An 18,734-nucleotide genomic window follows, 5' to 3' on the forward strand; every position below is an offset into this window, starting at 1 on the left:
GCAACAGACGTGGTCTTCAACTGATGGCAGCATCGAACGACACTTAATTTGGCATGCAGCGCACTCTCAATTACTCGGTGGTTGTCAAGATTGCTTCACCGCCCAGCTTCTGTGACATGCTCCATCCGCCACGCATCAGCGCAAGCCCTTCGTTTCTTTTTGCTAGCCATCGTCATGTAGGTTGCGCCACAGTCGCGGGTTGATCCTGTTCGGGAGAATTTCCAAGGCAGTTCCACATGCTATACTTGCTTTGTACGTTTTGTCACTGCCTATCTCAGATTCGCTTTAATGAGCGCTCCTGCATTCCGAGAGTCAATCGTTTGCAGGTATACTTACAAAAAGGCAGTTCCATTTTAACGCCTGCGTCAAGAGGTATGCACATTCCTTTTGGATGGTCGCCGGTGTGTAGGGCCATGAGCCGTCACGTGATGAGCAATCAGTGCGCTTGAGAATTCTTCTATCCGCACTTGCGGTCAGTCACCCGGTCACCTATGTAAAACCTTCGCCAGCTTAACATCAGCTCTTCAGCAGTGGAGAAAGTCTTATTAAACGTTTACATCACTTAATTTAGGAGTCAAATAACAAATTTATCTTGCAGGGTTCAGGTAGAACGAGAGAAAAAAGATGACTACACGGTATGAAAGAGCACTGAACAAGGGTAGAGGGGGGAAGCCTCAGTTCGCAGGTGGAGCCAACGTTTCGACAAATGGACTTGTCTGGGCAGACGAAGACAAGTCCACTTGTCGAAACGTTGGCTCAGCGTGCGAACTGAGGCTCCTTATGGCGCGAACAATATGGCGCGAAAGCTTACCAGAAGAGTCCTCGTCAGTTTTCAAGGCTTCGAGGCTTCAAACGGCCATGTCGCTGACGTTAACCAACATTTTGTTTTCTACATGGAGGTCCTAACCCTGGCGTTAAACACGTGCCACACACTCCATTGTAAGTTGTGCAATACAGCTGCCGCATCTGACTTTGCGACGGAGGTTATATTTTTGTTTGTTAGCTTGTGCCTGTGCTGAATGATTCTTTTACCAAGTAACGCTGCATACTAATAGCAACTTCTTTGTTTCTTTCTCTTTTAGACTTTCAAATGAAAATTGTTACCTACAGTGAAATATACGCTACATCAGGTTGGAAATAAATGAAGCACACATCAAAGCGTGATAGACCAAATTAGCTGCAAAAAGCTATGTTGCTGCAAGGCAAAAAAATATGCATAAATAAACGCTCTGAACACGATACTCAATTCACAAAAACGGTCCTAACGTGATTACGCAGCTAATTTATTACTGCAGCGGGAGTGTTACCGCATGCTGCGCACAGTACAAGCTCCTTGCCAATCGCAACACTCTATGGTCCTGTGGTTATGGTCGAAGTACACCACTTTTCATCTTTGATCACAAGTTTTCTGCAAGAGAGAGAAAAAAAAAAGAAATATCAATGGACTCCAGAGCGACACGAACTGGACTGTAATCAGATTACCCGAACTACACGCCGGAGGTACCATGCTGATTATTTCTTTTTCCCTCCGATTTGTCGCAATCATTATGCTTAGATTCGCTGATATTCTCTTATGGCCACTGCACGATAGGTTAGGCATTTAACGTACCGCAGTTGCACATAGACTACGCAGGACGCAACAGTGCCGGCATTGTCGATTACCTACAGTTTTTAACGTCCACTCACATCGGGAAGCCCAAAGGCAGATATTGCATTTCGCTTCCATCAAGAGGCTGCAGCCGCGCTAGGAAAGTTACTTATAATGCGCTTTTGCTATAACCTTCTTTTAGCAGTAGAACAACTGACGAGCCGTATAGTTAGTTATCTGCGAATAATATAATCCATACAGCCTGCTACTGTAGACGAAACAAATAAGAGGCACTATTGCGGCTCCTGTTTTTCCAGCAATGAATGTGAATAACGAATACATTGGAGAGTCGAAGTTCTAATTAAGCTTTGAGGTGCACTAAAAACAATGGCTCGAAGAAATGGCAATAGGTTAAAATCTCTATACAATGGTGCTTTATTATTTCATTCTGCCGCCAAAAGAGCGCTGCCCAACCAGCATGAATCAAACGAGCACACACGTTCAGCCTTTTTAGCGGCTTAGAGGTGGTCTACATATGCAAGTTTAAGTTTTGCGGTTATATTTCTGGGCGCGGTTCTGTGCGTCAAGTTCTACCCGGGCTATGAGAAATGCCTAAATGGGTCGGTATTCGGTTTGAACCACCAGAGTTACCTTAACGCACACTGACATCGCTGTGCACATGGGCGCGCGTCCTTACATTTCGCCTGTATTGAAATGCAGTCACATTTGCCGCAATTAAATATCGAATCTGTCGGCTCTGCAGCCGAACACCGCAGTACCAACTACGTCGCCGCGAATTTCGGTAACTGATAATTTTGGCAAGCCAAACGATAAATAAAAATCAACCTCCGAAGTTTCACTAAAAACAATTTTACCCTGCAATCGCAGCGTAGAACTGCTGTTTGGAAAATAGCGTCTGCTATAATTTACCAAAATGTTACAAACGATGGAAATGTGTGAAACGTTTATAGCATCTAGGGAAGAAAACAGGCGTGTTATCGCGATGTTCCCTTTTTATTCTAAGCTTTAAAATTGTGTTGGTATTTTATAGTCGTTAGGTGTTATTATGCATGAACGGTCATTCTTCTTACGACAGGGAAAACATCCAATCAAATAAAGGAGTAATTGCTCTTTTTAGTTCTGTATATGGAGAGAAGAAGCATTTTTGAAATAAGTAATTTCGCACGCTTCTAACTTTAAGCACACCATGAGGTGGACATCCATCAAGAGGCCCGGGCTGCCTTCTCGTTCCGGCTGGAAAAGTTAATCAACCGATGGTTCTACTGGAGTGAATGTGATTTCGATTTTGAGGGGAAACTGGAATAATTGAGCTGCCACCGGACCTAAGTTGGGACCCTAGCTGCTTGCGAAGAATTGACTAATGTGCCAATAACGGCCGCTGATATTGGCTCTGTAGGTTCTTGGTGGATGCTTTCATGTAGAACCAGTTTTCTTTGCCTATCAAAAAAAAAAAAAAAGACTAGGACTAAAGAGCTCTGAACAGCCATCGTTCCTCTTACAGGTCGACACAACTCGGGAAGAACCAGAATGATTGATCGTCTTGCTGAACCAGAAGCCTCAACCGGCAGCCTGTCTAACGAAGAAATTGCGCAAGTGCTGGAGAAGAGGAACATCTTTGCGACACCGTCAAGCAGCTTTGGGGCTTTGGTTTGGCACTTCATGGTCTGATTCGGGGTGGAACGATAATGGCCAGTGGCCCGAAAAAGCTCTTCTCTGTACAAGTTTCCACTTTCCCCTACTAAATAAAGGACAGTATGGAAGAGGTGAAATATACCAAAACTCCGCCGGACAGATTGGAAGCGCGAGAGTTGCATTTCTCTGTCATTTTCTTTTTAGTTCTTCTCGAATAGTAATTAGGAAGTTTTTTCGCCCGTTTCATTTAGAGGCCTGCTAAAATAGTTCCGCCATCTCAACCCAAAAATTAAGGCCGACTCAAATGACCAGAATGAGCTCGTCGCTGAGTTTCGCATCATGCTGATGAATTTCCCGCGACGTACACTAGACTAAACTAAATGAGCCTTTGAACATGATTGGAGAGATGTGACACTGATGTGACCATGAAATGCCGCCGTAGATCCCAGAAAATGTTTAAGAGGAAGCTACATCGTGCTATTCCGTAAGCCTCATACACAAAACTTTGAAATGTGATTGATGTGATCTCATAGCAGCCTTGCTGATCGCGAACCGTGGAAATTTCGAATAGCGTCAGCGAAAATTGATCTGTCCCCTCCTGAATTTTCGCAAGTTGGTGTAGTGTTTAATAGTTTAATTTAATCGTGTGTGGTCTCATTACAGATTTTTTTTTTTTTTTTTGCCGGTTGATACCAACACACATGCTCTCGATTCCAGCAGCTACAATACAAGAGCATTAGAAGTCATCGACAAAATTTCCGTATTGTATTGTTGAGAAAACAGAAGCAAAAATAAGTGTCAAGTTGCTACTGGAAAGAAGCAACTTGACCCATTTGCGTAATAAGGCTACCACAACAAAGAAAAGCAATTTTTCGGGTTTTCGTTTTCAGCGCAAAAACACATAATATTGCCGCTCCCTTAAGCGCCATCTTATCGGAAGCAGACACGTGGCAGTCACTAGTTTTAGCATACCTTTTCAAGTTTCCCTTTTGATGATAGAAGATCTTTTCAGAATCCCCAGGAAGTCTGAAGAATTAACCTCTGAGATAAAAGGGTACGAATTGAGCAATCGTTCTGTCTTCTCAGTTGATATCGAAGAAATGTATTATTCAATTTCGCAAAAGGAACTCTTGACTGTACTTGGGGAAACGATTGAGGAGCAGTAAGTCGTCCCATTTCAAAACTCAGCCGAAATGTCAGTGGACAGTTTCCTAGAACTGCTTTATGTCTACAGGGTTCTACAATTGCCTCACACGAAGAATCGTTGTTCGTCCAACAAGAGGAGTCAGCATTGGATCTAAAGTAGCACCACTCCTCGGCGATCTGTACCTGGTAACATGTGACAAGAGAATACTGAAAACCATCACAAATTCGCATCATACGGATTTTTCGTTACGTGGATGATTTCTTAGTACTTCGTAACACAAAGAAGGCCACAGACTGCGAGAAACTCGTGGATATCATGCTTGAGACTTTTCGTACTACCTGCCGAGAGTTGAAGTTCACCTACGAGTTTCATTCCAGAATTTCTTGCAATACGTCGACATACACCTGGATTTCCAATCGGGACATCTATGTTGGAGATACGAGCGTAGGGCCAAAAACAGTGTTTTTTCCTTTCCCGTAAAGCCATTCTAAGATCGTGACAAATGACAATTTTGAGTTCTGTATTCCTGTCAGCTCTGAAGAAGTACTACCACCACTAGATGGAGCATACTATTCAGCGGCACATAGGTCTGCTACAAAACGCTGGGTGCCCCGTTTCCATGCTTTGCAGCGTAGCTGAACACTGGTTACGGAAAATAAAAGGAGCTCAAGAAAGAAAAACCGGACTTGATGAAATGAAAGAAGAAATTGACGACAATCTCGTACGTCCATTGAATGACCCACAACCTCGTGAATATTGCAAGAGGCACAGGGTTCGGGTATATGCTCAGCACACAACAAGGCAGTAAGCATCTGTGCTCGTGTCATTCAGCAAACTTTTATCGTCTGCCTTTGCAGAGTACCCTTTCTGGCTTTTATATTGAATGATAGCCACATCTCTTGAAGACGTTCGTATTCGGAGTTTGATCGTGTAGACCACTCTCCTGGCACCCTCTTAATTATAGTGACGGTTAACTAATCATCAGAGCTATAGAGCGCGAACGCCGTCTTTCAAATTATCGGCAGCAACCCGTAAAAAATGTGCGAAGTCTCCCTTAACACGTTTGCCTGCCAGACAAATCAGGACAAGGTCAGGCCACTTCCTAACAACTCGTGGTCAACAGCATTGAGCAAACATGTACATTTCTTGCTTTCTCAATTTGAAACAATTGATGGCGACAGATTTCCTCGTCAAGACCCCACAGTGCGCGCCGCGGAGAAGTCAAATCGGAGAGGCGTGATGGACAAACGAAACGTTTCGTTTCGTTTGCCTCAAGTATAAATGAAGGCGATTCCGGGGTAACAAGTTTGGTTACACCTGGGGCGCTCGACACTTGGTGGCTCCGCAACAACCTCGAGCCGTTGCCATCCGCTTTTGCACCACTGCGCTAGAAGCAGCTCTCACTACAATCCAGTTGTGCGACAGCCATCGCTGAATTACGCTTTGCATTCCCATAGCTTTGAGCTCAATTTTATTTTCGCCTCGGCTACACTGCCACTGCTGGCAACATCCCGCATAACTTCGAATACTGCACTGGCCGGAGCCGAAACAACGTTAGCAGCCACATCGGGCGCGTTTCCAAAATCCCCCTAATTCCGCATGCGTCAAATGCCCAGAAAAAACAAGGCCACGGATGTGGCGCCCGTTGCGCTCACTGCGACACGCCTGCCGCGTTGTTTTCTCTAGTCACGCCGGGAAGTAAGCAGCCTAGCACAAGGCAAAATGGCCTTTTCCTGCGAGTTTCTTGAAAGCAGGGGGCGCTCGTCATAGCGAGACAAATGCAATGCGTTATAATGAAAAAGAACTGTTTCAACGTCGCCGGTCCCTGCCTCGCTGTTTGCTCGACTTGGACATCCACCGAGGACAGGGCCTTGCTGCCACAATGAGTCCTTCTCGGAGCCGCGGTTGCAAAGCCGGCGGTGCATCAAGGCTCGACGTGACCGCAGTGCTTCCGGACTCTTCTTTGGTGCTGGAGGAACGTGGGCACCGGGGTTTCGGCGGGAAGCCACAGACGCGTGCTCCTTCCATTCGTCCAGCCGCTTTGTCCGTAACGAGACCGGCCCACATACACGCGCACAAATGATCCTCCCCCCCCCCCCCCCCCCCCCCTTATTCCCCGTTTCGCCTGTCGCGTATAGTTCAACTACATACACTCTTGTGCATATCTTCGTTCTCTTACACTTCCTGATTGTCCCTGTCGTTATGGGACGCATGGTTCTCCTGGCGTGCATAGAAGTATTTAATGGGGTAAACGAAAAAAGAAACAATTACATTTTTTCTTCCGCTGTCTCTACCACAAGGAAAACGGAATAATAGACGGTAAAGATCGAGCAGTATACGATGTAGATTCCAACGATTTCTCCAAATAGCCAAATAGCAGCTAACAGATGAGGCCTATAATTTCAAAACTCATTTTCTCTAGAGTTGCGCTCTCTTGAATCGTTTAAGGCGGCAACCTGTCATTACTCAAGGATAAAAATGATTCTCGTAGGCATTTACTAGCACATTCATCCTTTTTGTATCTTCATCTGGGTGGCAGCTCTGCACAAGGTATGAACGAGCCCACAAAGAAATAGGTTGGTAATTTTAGGAGAGCATTTTTGATGAAGCTACTGCAGGAACGACGGCCGTTCGACTGCTGAAAAATACTGCTACAGAATTCCTCAAAACCGTAATACCATTACTGGGAAGCAAATATTTCCAATTGCGTATATAAAAGAAAAAAAGTCCTGATTGTATTTCAAAGATATTTTTGGAAACTAAAGTGCATAAACGTGTTGCTAAAGATAATGTTTATTTAACTGCTCGTATTTTCACAACCGTTTCTTTTGTATTCGGTGGACAGCCGGCCATCTGTATCACCTTCAACGCAAGCATTGTGGATGGCGGTTGGTGCCCCGAATGCAACGGGATGCAATATTCAAATTGTACGAGGCCCCTACCATTCAAACTCTCATCCCGCGAGATGGAACGTTAGATTTAATTGCGTAATTTTGGTAACGCACTGCAAGCGCTCGCCACTGAAAGAAGTGCCGAATTTTTATTGCAGGTCATGCTGCAGCCAACTGTCGCACTGACAAATAATTATATTGTCACGTGCCTAGCGCCGCGCGACAGCAGTGTTTCGTGCCAACAACAACCGCTTCGTCGTCGTCGGCACCAAACACTAAACACCAAAAAATATTAAAAAAAAATATTTGCCAATCTGCGCTTGTTATATAATAGTTAAAAACAGATCTACTGAAAAAAACACCCAAAATACTCTGCGTAAACAAAATCGCAATGTGAATTCGATAAATTTTCATTTGTTCAGTAAATAAAAAATTGCAGTTTGTTAAATTCGTACTAAGGTTACCTCCATTTTTGAAGCATTACATATTCCTTCTACCTCTTCTACCAACTGTCGGTGAATACTAGGCAACAAGAGGAAAAAACTCGATGTTTTCAAAGACTGCCATCACATATTATATGCATGGACGTGGTTATTCTCTCGACGCGCCGGCGACTGGCTTCTGAAGTGGCACCGATTGTAACAGCAAAACCAGGGGCTGTAACGTACCCTCAGAAATTCTTTATTCCCTTAAACATTGGATGAACAAGACCTCACAGAGTGCGAAAGAACTTGCGCTTAAAAAGGGTTCATTCCATCTTACAACTGATCTTTATTCGATATCACGAAACGACCCCATACCTCACCCTTTCTAGAGTATGTTATATAAGTCACAGTTTTATCCATACACGTGACTGTCTTTACTGTCTAACTATGAATGACAGAAACCCGATACATGGGGCAAGATAAATGCTACAGCTCGATGCTCGCGGAACGCTCAAGCCAGGCACTCGTGTAACATTTCAGATTTCATATGGCGTTTCCAGCTCGTAGCTGAATATGACAAAAGTAACGTCTGGACAATAAAAGTAACAGCCATCTTTAACGTGAGGCGACCAGATTGTGGACACTATTTTAAACTGATAAGAAAGACATGAGCAGTACAAAAGACGCCTATCTAAAGCACATTTTTCAATGGTATTTCTGAAGCACTAACGTTCAAAGTAAGTGAACTTTCAATGCCCGCCAGATAGCTCTAAGCTCGAGACTCAAAATCGTAGCGCTAAGAAGTGACAAACACAAGAAAGAACTACGCAGGATGAGCGCTAACTTCATCCGGCCTTTGTTCACAGCCAAGGCAGCAAATATAAAGAAATTTCAAGGCATGCGCATGAACAACAAGAGGACGCATCAAACAAACTGTTCAAGATATGTTATCTCTGTCTTGAAAAGGCGAACCGAAGTATCACTTACGCAATTTCCCGCTCTTTCTTACGTGAAACGCCGGCAAGACCTCGCATGCCTTCGTATCTCTACTTCAGCTCAGAACCTTTATCTCATGAAGCCGTGGCTCGTATTTTTTGCAGTGCATCGTTTTCCCCTGGCTCATGTTCTGCCTCTCGGTTGCAGACGAAACGATGTGCACAATGCTGCGAAAAATGTGCACCTCCTGGCTCTTTTTGCGATCGTGCATGCTCAGCTGCACGCGCATTGAAGCAGCGCCCCGCTTGGCCCACATAGGCTTTTCCTCAGGTCAGTGGTATCTCGTATACCACTCCTATGCAGCACTTCACGTACTGCTTGCCATGGATTTTTGCTGAAAGCGTCCTTATTTTCATCACTCCCAATGTGCGCGCATAATTGTACAAGATTTCGTGAAGCGGATGGAAAATGCGACAAGCATGCCATATCGTTTTGTCTCTTTTTTTCTCATTGTGCGCAACCCTGTGAACATAGAGTGCCACTTTTGGTTTCACGCTTGGCTTTATTTGCTCGCACGACGTTTTGAACATTGCACGCTTGATTTTCCTTAGAAGGGCTTCAGGAACGCCAGCGACTATCGAGAATAGGAACCCCGTCGTAGCCAATCGGTCCACTTGCTTTTCAAAGCTCGCCTGCATACAATGGTCACATGACTTCACGGGAGCAGACCCGAGGCAGAGGTTAGCAATAGCGCAATTCACAGTCCTTGAAGGTGCCGAGGAATAAGGCAGCAGCTTCTTCCGTGCTCGAGGCGAGTATTGCCAACACAAATGATGCTCGCCGAAGGTAGTACTTAAATACAAAAACTGCAAACTTCCTCGCAAAGGGAAGTTTCTTGAAAGTTGGCTAAAACTGTGCTTACAGCATCCGTGTAAGTCAAATCTTTCTGTTTTTAAAAACTGTCAGAAAATCGTCAGCATACCTCAACGCTTTTAGTGCTCCCTTCCCTGTCGAACTGAGTTCTAGGGCGCGGTCAATAAAAGCCATTAGTGAGCACTGGGGCTACGCAAAATTTGATGCAAGTTATTTGTCTTTCTCGGTAAAATCTCTATGATTTCTAAAATTTGACGTAACATATATCTAGATTTGAAGGTAACCTACTAAAACTTATTTCACTTTTTCAAGCAACGTGGAAGTAGCTTCAAAGCAATCTTCAAGAAAATTATACTCAAAACATCTTTTGAATAAAGTGCTACATTCAATCCTTTCGATGCAATAGCTTTAAAATATCTGCAAAAGTAAAAAAAAATTTGTTGGGATGCAAGGCCCTTTTTAGGTCTGTACCTGTATGATGGGGCAGCAACATAGGCATGTTAACCCTACAGATTCCACGATCGTCTACACAGATGAATTCCGAAATAACGTCGGAGCGGCTGCATACTCAATTGAGAGCTGTAGCGTTGTAGGCACGCATACCCTCGGTCCTTGCATAGATCCTCCTCCTGAAGCGAGTCTCAAGAACCTGCCAATAGTCGCCAGTATTCAAGACCTTGCACAAGCACCCCCTAACCCTTCAGGACATACGATATACACTTATGCAATACAGGCTATACGCGCCATTCATGCGGGTCGCATTCCTGAAGAACTGCAGGATGATCTGCACAGAGCTCTCACCAAATTACATCCCAACACTGTCACACTCAGATGGATTCCCGGTCACACTGGAATCCCAGGCAACGAATTAGTGCATCGCCTCGCCCGCGAACTTCAACACCGGGCGCCTGGGATTCCCTGGCCTTATCTACTCACGTGGGGACCCCCCCCCCCCGTCCCCCCCACTACTCTTCACTACAAAAAAGAAATCAACATTCACTGGGAAAACATTAGAGAAACTCTTCGTACACTTCTTCCTGATAAATCTCTCACTACGACCCAAATACGCATTCTTAGACGCATGCAACTAAATACACTGCTTACTCCAAGCTGTGAGCAATTTGATTTATGTGGTAACAAAAATAAAATTACTACAGTGAAATTTCAACACCACATTGACAGGCACCTACATCGGTTACATACAATTATTTAGAAACAGCGTGAACAGAAGCTATTTGCAGATTATTGTTTACTTCTATTAAAACAACCTTTGGGTGTTTTCAACGGCTGGTGCCAAAAATAGGAAGTGCAAATCAATTATCGTAAGAGTTTTCATGTACATTTACTGAGGAAAAGAATACGCTTTCTTCCCATTGCTATGTGCCTCTATACTGTAGCAAATATAAATTGGGATTTCATTTTTAATTTTAAATTGAATTAAAAACTTTTATCCGCAGCGACACTGAAGCAGCTGCGTTTCTTTAAAGTAAAGCTGCCAAAAGCACCGAAGGGTGTCACGTTCCTGACCTATAAAATAGCAATTCTACTGGTGATGTAGTCAGCTTCAGTGAACTGGAACCTCAGCGAAAGCTGTTTCAAGGCAACGAAGAGGAAAAGAAAATTTTCGGTTAGTTTATTTTTTTCTATGACGGCCACAAAAAGGACCGATATGGCCACCGACTGTTGTAGTTTATAACCTTCAGTTACTAGAAAAGAGACGAAAAAAAAAAAACAAAGATTGAAAGTATCGCAACAATTACTGCGTGGATAATTAAGCATAAACAGGAGCAAGTACTTGATCCTAAGGCTAAGCTTAGTGCACAATTTAATTCATGACCCAATGACGCCTTCTTACTTCGTGCGCATGGAGGTGTTTCGTTGTAACTTCATTCTCAATGTTTTAGAGCCGTGGAATACACAGTTATACACAGTACCATTCACACATCATTTTGAACAAGTCTCTAAATGTTGTATTGAGAGCAAACGTGTTTTTATGTGTCGTAATGTAATATATGTGCTAATTTATTGTTCTCATGTCATTAGCCTTTTCTTAACAGTTTTTAAATGCAGTGTTTGCATTTCTCTACCTCGAATCTTGCCTCATTTCAATGTTCCATACTTGAAGTATTGGTATATATTACATATTGCAGCTCTGTTTGAATTGTTTCTGTTCTTCCTCTGCCTTGACAGTAGATATAGGGATACCAGTAAAATTAAATATATAAAATCCTTACGTGCAGCAATTACATTCAGGTTAAAATCACTGCTCGAGGTCCGGCTCCATCTAAGTGAGTCTGTAGCGTATCGAGCACAGACGGAAAGGGACATAAAAAGAGAGAGATAAGAGCTACCGGCTTTTTTGAAAAGTCATTTTATGGAAATGAGAAAAAATTATTCTAAATAGTTTTTGCTCAATTTACGACCTAAAAAAAGCGATCCCTACGCGCTCCCAATGTGCTATACGATGCCTGACGTGAAACAGCACACAGTAAAACAAAGCGTGGACGCTTTTAATGAGCGTAATATTAATTCCGCAACCACTTCGTTATACTGCTCTTGAGATCGGGGACAAAGATAACACTTCTCAACAGTTTCGGCGGCCTCGTACAGCGAAGTGTTTTTAAAAGTTAACAACTGTAAATAAAACTTTTGCAAATGTAGGTGCTTTAAATACGCTTTATTTAGAAAGCCTGTGTTTTTATTACCCAATCAAGAAGTGAAAGAAGCTGGAAAAGATAACAAAAATTACAGGGTCTCTTTAAATATCTCTTAAGAGGTAAACGATTAAAACCTATTCTTCCTCCTCTTATCATTCGCCTCTTTCTTTTGCCTCTCCTTTTTACCTACTTCTCCTTCCTTCTTCCTTTTGGCCTCTCAATTTAGTTATTACTAAGCATTTGTAGTCATTTATAATCTCTTGTAGTCGTTACAAATAGACATTAGATATGTTAATCACTTGTAGTCATTAGTAGTCATTACAAGCCATAAGTAGTCGTTTTGGCCATCACGTCTGGCCGATGCACCATGAGCCTAGAAAGGCTTTCGCCTTAATGAAAAAATTGTCCCCAGGTGAACAACACGAAAGCGACAAAAACATAATAACAAGGTCGGTTTGCATGACAGGTGACAAGTAGCCTCTCAATTTCTTTTGTCATCACTACAAGTCATTAGTGGCTATTTTAGTCATTATCACTCATAACCAAGCATTTTAGTTGTTCCTAATCAATTGTAGTCGCTACAAATTGTCGTTAGAGATATTGGTTATTACTACTCATTAGTAGTAATTATTAGTCCTTATATAACCTCTATTAATCCCTAACTATAACTAGCAATCATTTTTCTTCCTTTAGTCTGAGTTCATACGGCGGACATTTCTTCATAACGCGTCTGGTAGTCACTTCTGCCGACGCACCATGAGCATAGAAAGGCTTTCGCCTTAATAATAAAATTACCCCAAAGTCAACAAAACGAAATCGACAAAAAATATAATAGCAAAGATGGTTTGCATGGCAGGCGACAAGTAGCCTTTAAGCTTTTTTTTTTTTGTAATATCCCGTGACCATCTACCATTCGCTAGATGAGCGTCTTAACACGACACAAACTGGCGAAATCGGCCAGAGTTGCAGGGCTCTGAATAGAGGAGTTCAGCCTTCGTTTAGTGCAATCGGCTTCGTATTTTTACTGTTTCATATTTTACAATGAATGTCGTTGATTAAAATCCAATGGGGAAAAAAAAAACACTCCGCCCACTAAAATCAAGAAGAAAAGTCGTTTTCTTGCATCCGATTCTTGCGGTCCCGACAATCGAGTGGGGGGTGTCAGGTCTCTTTTATATACTGTTAGTGGGTCCCAGACCCCCGAGACACCCCTGACTTTAAGCCCAGCTTAATATGGATAGAGCCCATTTAGAGTACATGCTCCGGAAGACGTACAAACCTAGCTTTTCTGAACCATCGCATGGGCAAGTGCTCACGCTCATTAAATTTTAAGTAAATGAACTGAGAGTAGCTGTCCAACGGCTCCACCCATTGTTACTTCGTATATCAATTCAATCGTTAAAACTCTCTTACTGAAAAAATCCGGTGTGGGAGTAGACGTTGCGAGCTATCCATGCTGCCAAGCTTCTTGCTTGTAATTGCACTTATGTGCATATCAGAAAAATGGTCTTCAAAAATATGTTGTTCATTTCCTCCATAACCGAGAAATGAAATTACATAATAAAGGACGAGATTGAACGCGGTTCCACTTCGCAATAAAAAAAAAAATACAGGATAGAAGAAAAGTTCCATCGTCACTTGCTCTCTCCCATGAAATTGCCAGAAAAAGCAAACTTACTACAATTCAAGCTACCTTTAAACCGGCCAACAAGCATAAAAAGACTACAAGCAATGGGAGGGCTTTGCATATTGCATAAGGTAAATTCCAGCTAAATCCAGCAAGTAACAAATCGAAGTTTTCAAGCCTACTCCTTAAGGGAACCCATGAGCACTTCTATAGATTAAAAACATGCGTTTATTCTTCTTTATATTTATATTTTATTTACATAATGCAATACTTTTTGGTGTTTTGTTATTTATGAAGTATATACGATTGTTTTTTCGGTTATTCCGGTAAAAATCGAAGTTGAGGTATTTTCTTACATTCGAATCAAATTGGTTCATTTTTTTGATACTTGTGAATTTTGGCCGAATTCATAATAATACGGAGAAATAACGAAAAATTCTAGAGCTTCAAATCTTGTTTGAGAAAAAAAAAGAACAAGGCACTGATATTACAGGCAAAAAACTTCAGTGGCAACGCTTAATTTAGTCGTGCCGAAATTTGGCTGTTTTCAAATTTTGGACGAATCTGATGCGTCGTGGAGAATACACCTAACAATCTAGAGCTCTAAATTTTACGTAAAATTATTAACATAACCCGCATAATAAAGAGAAGAAGTTTTAATGCAAGCAACTTAAGTCATCAGGCCAGTTTGTAAGGTTGAAAATGAACATATTTGCACGCTTCTGTAGCAAAGTTTGCGATTTTTTGCTAAATCAACTGCATTAACAAAACGGGTTTCTAATAGTTTTTGTAAAAGTAAAAGTTACACAGTTATAGTGAGTAAAAATGATAGATGACAAAATCATAGTGCGGAAGCAGCAGGTCTCCAAATTAGTTACTTTTTGAAATGCACCGTATCTTGCGAAACTAAGGTTTATTCCTTTGTGTCGAGACAGTTTCCGAGGACATATAAAACTTTTATTGAAAACAAAAAATGGTCATGGGACTTCTATTACCGTTCTTATCTAAGCACAGTCATATTAACCATAATGTATATACGATGGTTCGACTATAGTTAGCTGTGTCTATGCTAATCTTAATAAGGTCACTCTCAAGGGCGACGACACAGGAAATGATGAGTCTGTTAGTTCGCGTGAAATAGTGTTTTCCCCCTCAAACTAATTGATTTCGCATTAGTGTTTTATATAGACTAAAGGCCTCGCTGGCGATAAAGTCGTCTGGTCTGTAGATTACTCCCCAGGACCGAGGGGGGGGGGGGGGGGGCGGATTTGTAACGAATGACTCACAGCTGTCACAATAGAAAGGTGGTCCAGTAGAAGTAAATCAGGCTTAACTTCTATTGAACGTTTACTAATGCCAGAGTCATCATTAGTCGCGCACTATGGGCCCCCTGTAGGCAACTGCTACGGGGAGCGTGTTTGAACGGTTAGTGGGGAAAATGCGAATAAGCCCTCTCTTATTGCTGTTTCCGGCCTGCAGCCTCAGGACCGGAAGAACCACACAGTTAGTGATGCTATTGCAAAGACAGATGTCAAGGGAATGGCTGTATGTGCTGCTTTATTTTGTGCCATCCTCATCCTTTAATGCACCTTCTGCAGGGTCTCAATGATTAAGGGCTCGGCCACTGAGGAGGTGAAGTGCCCGGGTTTGAACTTTGCCGCGGTGGCCGCGTTTCCATTCTAGAGAAACTGAAAAGTCGCCCGTGATCTACATACAATCATAATGCATGTTCAAAACGCTCTAGGGGGTCTACCTTAAGTCATCCTCCAGTATGACGTCCCTCAGAGCCCGAGCCGCCTCTGGACGGTAAACCCTACATACGCGTGATCAAACTGTCCATTAGAGCAGGTCACACCATGGTGTCTTGCAGTCGAATAGCCCACAGCAGCTGCTCAATGTAAATTATATTATACAGTATATGCACAAAGAGATCATGCAGTGTGACACTTGGCATACAATTTTAGTGACGGTCACAATGAACCCCTTTTCATTTCAAGCATGTTGTACAAGTCCAGGCAGCACGAACTATATGGGCACAATATTGGTACTGTGTTGGCAGTGTGCGGCCCTGCACAATACGAGAACATTAGGGCACGAAAATTCTGGCGGACATAAAGAACCTCAGCGAAACAACCACGGAGTAAAAAAAAAAAAAATTCAGGAGACCAACCTATTTCGGCATCACAGCAACTTACAGGCACTTTCCAAAATACCCGCAGGTTTGGGTCGATGAGTCGAGAAACGAAAATCAGCTAGAAACTGAAAAAAAAAATGAAGAAGTTACATTATCGTTGAACCAAGTTTCACGAGCGTTGGTCATTGGCCGCAGTCCCAGTCGCTTCTGCCGCTTCGATTTTGGATCGTTTCCGTTCTTGGAAAGCTTCTCGGAAACGGGCTAGTCTGGCTCCACGTTATTCAATGTTCTCGCAGCCGGTCTGGCACGGCTGCGGTCTCTGTTCCTTTAGCGAAATGGTGTATGTGCATGGCGGATTTACCTAGGTTAAATAAATTTACCAAGGTTAGATGAACTAATAAAGCAACGCAGTGATGCTCGTAGCCTTAAGGCGACCCTTTTGCCCTCACCACGAGCACTCCGGGCCTATGTTACATCGCACACCATATTGCCGCCGACATCGCCAGTTCTTCCCCCATGGAATTTTGTTCAGCTGAGCGAAAACAAACCTACTGACCTTTATACACCAACGACATCTTATGCGGCATCATCCCTTCGTGAAAAGATAGCAGCGCAAGACACCAAGCTGCCCCAAGGCTCAATAATTGCATATGTAGATGCCAGCAGTGGCGTATGAGAAACGACGACTGCAATTCATTGTCCTTGTAGGACGGCGCTTAATAGCACATCCAGATATCAATTTGCTGAACCTTCTCCTTTCTGTGCTGAGCTGGTTGCTGTCCAAGAGGGCCTTCGCTCTCTCTCCGTCACGACCTTATTACCTACAGCCAAAATTACAACCTACAAACAATACGTCTGCTCCGACGCGTCAGTCGCAGCCCAGAAATCTGCCAGGATATACATCGTCTGGCGGCTCGCATCTCGCAAACCATTCGAATTGAGTGGGTCCCACGTCACCTACTCAGTTCTCAAACCTCTGAAGATTCTGCACCCCGCCAGACGACTCCACCTTCATCATTGACACACTTCCACACTATGGATGATGCCACTCTGCTTCTCACAAGAAAGGAGCAGCTCCGGCGCGCGCACAAGTGCTCTTGTCCCACCGTGTGCGATAACCCTCCCCAGCGGTCTTACCCGCGCTGAGGTGGTTGCGCTACAAAGGATCCGGGTCGGGGTTGCCGTCACACCTGCGGTGACACGAGCATGGCCGCAATATTGATATTTATATCAACATCCAGGATGTCCTGTCTGCAAGTCACCGGATCACGAGGCATATATTCACCACTTGTTGTGGGTTTGCCCGGCACTGAAGCTAACTAGAATTCGGCACCTGACGGCAGTTGGCCTTTCGCCGAACAACCCATCTTCATACATTGCATGGACTCAAGGGCCTTATCATCGCTCTCTCTTGAAGGTTATTAGAACAGCTAACCTTTTTTCTTTCATTTAATACCTCCTTTATTTTTTACATATTCCATTATGCCCTGAGGCAAAAAACAACGTTATTAAAAAAAAAAAAAAATGAAGGAGAGGCGCAGATGGAACTTCACGAAGACGACTATGTTCACTACACAGCACGAGAATGTTTTTCAGTTTTACACAATGCGTGATATGCTGCGGCGATAGCATAGTTCTATCGTCATCCCCCATCATGATCCTCTTTCTTCTCCCCTTCCTCTTCCCCAGTGCAGAGTAGCAGGCCAGATTTTAATTATTCCGACCAACCTCTCCGCCTCTACTTTCAATAAATCCATCCATCTATCTATCTAGCTCTCGTAAATGGGCGTGACGATGAAGACGAAGATGTTTGCTGCGCAGCACGTGATTAAGGTGGCTAGATAGGTGAAACAACACGATGCGCGCGAACGTGGGGTCATCTCTGTAACATTTGAAGTACAAGGTAAAAGGGTAAAATTTCTTTCCACTAGGGCAATGTTCTGACGCAACTGCTCTTTGCACAGCATTCATAATGGTCTGACATTATTCCGCCGCCAGAATAACGCGAAAACCACGAATGAACGCAGTGTAGCAAACGCTCTAAAGATCTATACGAAATTCTGCGCGTGGTGGCGCTGAGTTTGAGTACTTCCTATTCGTAACTAGCACTCCATTTTCCGGTTTTGTATAGTACAAGTGAATTAAATTCATAAGATTTAGTCATAGAACTATTAACAGGTATATTCCGTTGTCGATAAGTACGTCAAAGGTGAATAATAATCCCTTAGTTATAAAGCCCCACTCGATACTGTAATTAATCATTCGAAAGCTCACCGTGTCCGCTAGAATATTTATGTATATGTGTGCATTCGGATAGCTTACCTGAAATAAAACAGAGAACCAGCTAAACAGGAGCCACAAGACCCTTCCATTGCCGCTTTTTGTTTTCGTAAAGTTCGTTATAGTTCCCCAGTGAATGATATTTAGAATTATATTTCTAAAACAAAGCGACTGTTTATTCTCCACTCACGAAACTGGGTAATAACGCGCACAGGACGGCAAACAAGAAAATGAAAAACAGCGCTGCATAAAGTCAAATCACAGTCCACACTGTGAGCAAGCACAGTTTGGGGCTGCAGCACACTAGTTGAGAACGCAGGGACGTTCAGCGATCGATTGCCGCTTTGTCATGCGAAATTAATCTTTCTGGGAACATTTCTTGCTCGTACTAGCGGAAAAACACAAACACGCACATGGACCCACGAGCTATTGTATGCGCTTCCAATATATCGTCCAGTGCTTGCGGTGTCATATTTCTCTCCTGTTACCTCGCCCATTTTTACACTTATTTTTTTGCCGTGGA

General features: G+C 43.2%; 1 protein-coding gene across 3 annotated transcripts in view; it reads right to left on the reverse strand.

The window, feature by feature from the left end:
• Positions 1-1,302: 1,302 nt before the first annotated feature.
• LOC146203176 (uncharacterized) overlaps positions 1,303-18,734 on the reverse strand; it is a 152,054-nt gene continuing 134,622 nt past the window's right edge. For all 3 annotated transcript variants that reach the window (XR_014703823.1, XR_014703821.1, XR_014703822.1), the window contains one exon: positions 1,303-1,408. The gene's annotated coding sequence lies outside the window, so the exon portion shown is untranslated. The remainder of the gene's footprint in view (positions 1,409-18,734) is intronic.

This window comes from Amblyomma maculatum, chromosome 1 (assembly GCF_055883805.1).
Source record: "Amblyomma maculatum isolate TAMU_Amacu chromosome 1, ASM5588380v1, whole genome shotgun sequence".
Taxonomy (NCBI): Eukaryota; Metazoa; Arthropoda; class Arachnida; order Ixodida; family Ixodidae; genus Amblyomma; species Amblyomma maculatum.